Source organism: Hipposideros armiger, unplaced genomic scaffold, assembly GCF_001890085.2.
Source record: "Hipposideros armiger isolate ML-2016 unplaced genomic scaffold, ASM189008v1 scaffold_157, whole genome shotgun sequence".
NCBI lineage: Eukaryota > Metazoa > Chordata > Mammalia > Chiroptera > Hipposideridae > Hipposideros > Hipposideros armiger.
Window position 1 is genome coordinate 2,543,641 of NW_017731507.1, and position 2,509 is coordinate 2,546,149.

Here is a 2,509-nt window from a genome sequence, read left to right on the forward strand (position 1 = left end):
CCCCCCGCTTTGTCTCAAAAAGTGTTTTTTGCCTTAAAGGTCCTTTTTCTTTGAAAATCCTCCTGAGCAGTCAGTCTTGTCAAGCCCTGGGCTTGAGGTCTTCCTGACCCCTCAGCCTGTTCAACCCAGCAAATGGCAGACAGCCCTGCACAGAGGTGGACGTGGGGCATCTGTGAGGCCACCCCTCTGTGGGGACTGCTTTGAGGGTGGAAGAGGATGAAGTTTGTGCCGTGCCTGCCCGCAGTGGGCTGGCCTCCTGTGCCCTTCCGTCCCCTTTTGGTTGTCAGCCTGACAGCCTGACTTTGGGATCAGCGATGTGGGTCCCCTTCTACAATGCAGCAAGAAATGCTTTGGGTTGGACTGGACTGGATGGGAAGACCTGGTGTTGAGTGTTGATCCCTTTCATTGGAAAGGTAGTTGCACCCCTAAGCATCAGTTTCTAGTCCCAGGAAACCTATAGCCCACCCTGGGGTACAAGGCTGGGATGGGTGGTGGGGAGGACCTGGGATGTGCGATGCAGGAGGTGAGAACTCCTGGGCAGAGTGCAGACTCATTCCCTGGCCTGGGATTTGCTTCCTTTGGGAAATATCTCTCATCAGGAAGTGCTGACCTCCTGGCCTTTGTCCTCTCATAGGCAGGTGACATCAGAGATATGTCTCGCGAGCTGCAGGATGTGGACCTCGCGGAGGTGAAGCCTTTGGTGGAGAAAGGGGAGGTGAGTGGAGATGCTCTTGGCTGATCCCCATCACATGCACACTCACACACATGTATACATACACGTGTCCACCGCTTCCTTGTTTCCACAGGTCACCTTGTCCCAGAATGCAAAGGGACGAGAGGTACCTGTTTAAGTCCCAGCTTGGCCACGTGACACCATGGGCCAGGCCCCTTGCCCACCTCTCTGGGCTTTCGTGCTCATACCTCACTGATCCCACTTGTAAAGCAAGGGCATTAACTAGAGTTTCTCTAAACATCCCCTCCCGCTGACATCCTGTGATTCTAGAACATGCAACAGGAAGTTCATTGCCCATAGGCTCTGAGGTTAAGGTCATGTGCATACGCCGGGACCAGCCTGCCTGAGTTCAGATCCTGGCTGTGGCACTTGGCAGCTTTGTGTCCACCCCTGGCAAATCCTTCAACCTCTTCCTGCTCCAGTTCCCCCACTTTAAAAAAGGGACACCAGGACTTATGTCCTGGGACCAGGGTGAGGATGGAGCAGTCAGAACCTTGTCTGGCATGGAGAAGACGAGCAATGCACATGAGCGCGTGTTTCTACAGTCCTCATCTTTGTGGTCAAGCCTTTCCTGTCTAGCAGGCCCCCCTGTTGGAAGCAGTAGCCCCCGTCCCATAGCCTGGGCTGGCATAATCCATCCCGCTCTAGTCGTTCTCTCGGTGGGTGTAAAAAGCCTTTATATTTGCACAGCTGACATCATGTTTTTGAGCGGTGTTCACATCCCAGTTTTCACTGAGCTGCAAAACTGCCTGTGATGACTCATCTTTTTAAAGGCTCAAAAGTAAAGTTACTCTAAGGTCAAGTAAATGATTTCAGAAATAATAATTAGCATGCATGAGCCACACCCCGCATGTCTGTTACTGGGCCAGCCATACTTTGTGGGTTATCTCGTGCTAACCAAAAGAATGAGACTCGGGTGGGTCAGATACCAGGTTCTCTGATGGTTCCCATTCCGCAGAACCAGGAAGCTGAGTCTCAAGGAAGTTAATTTGTCCCCAATCACATAGTTACAATGTATGGGGTATGGGGCCAAAGCCAGGCCTGTTGCCTTTGGTGAGTGGACTGTTCATTTAACTCCTTTATGACTCCGCATGTGGCCGCTCTGAGTCCCTTATTTCATAGACTTTTCATGCTGAATACGTGAGGCAACTATCTCTATTCCCATTTTATAAATACAGAAACTGATCTCTGATGGAAAGGGCATTGCCTGGACAGGTGGCACCTGTAGGACTAGAAGCCCAGGGTGCTCTAGGATGTGTGTTACCATTTTACTTTTCGGGCCTGCAAATGTTTTCTGTAAAGGGCTAAATGGTACATATTTGGGGGTCATACTGTCTTTTGCCGCTATTCAGCTTTACAGTTATAGCATAAAAACAGCCATAACAGTATGGAAGTCAGCGGGCTTGCTATGTTCCAATAAGACTTTATTTACAAAAAAAGGTGGTGGACTGTAATTGGCAGGCCCGTACTGTGCATTGCGTATGCATGCTCCCAATCCAGATAGCTATGGGGAAAGATGGAATTTGGGCTGGAAACTCAGACGTGTAGGATTGAGGGAAATGCTTAGAGGTCTCTGTTCTCTGCTTCCACCCATGAGAGACTGAATGTTAATCCAGATGACGGGCATCTATGGAAGAAATGTAAAGACAGTAACAAGGTCAGGGTTGAGATTTAAAAGTGTAGACATGGGTGGAGTCCAGGAAACCACAGTTAATAAGCCATTACAGTCCTGTATCTCTCAAGCTTGTGGTCAGCTTAGACCTTGAGATCTTTTTT

At 49.7% G+C, this 2,509-nt stretch overlaps 1 long non-coding RNA gene across 1 annotated transcript in view; it reads left to right on the forward strand.

Annotated features, from left to right (window-relative positions):
- Positions 1 to 2,509, forward strand: part of LOC109387433 (uncharacterized) — a 34,847-nt gene that overhangs the window by 20,345 nt on the left and 11,993 nt on the right. Inside the window, exon 2 of the long non-coding RNA XR_002125000.1 lies at positions 635 to 715. This is a non-coding gene — a long non-coding RNA (uncharacterized LOC109387433). The remainder of the gene's footprint in view (positions 1 to 634; positions 716 to 2,509) is intronic.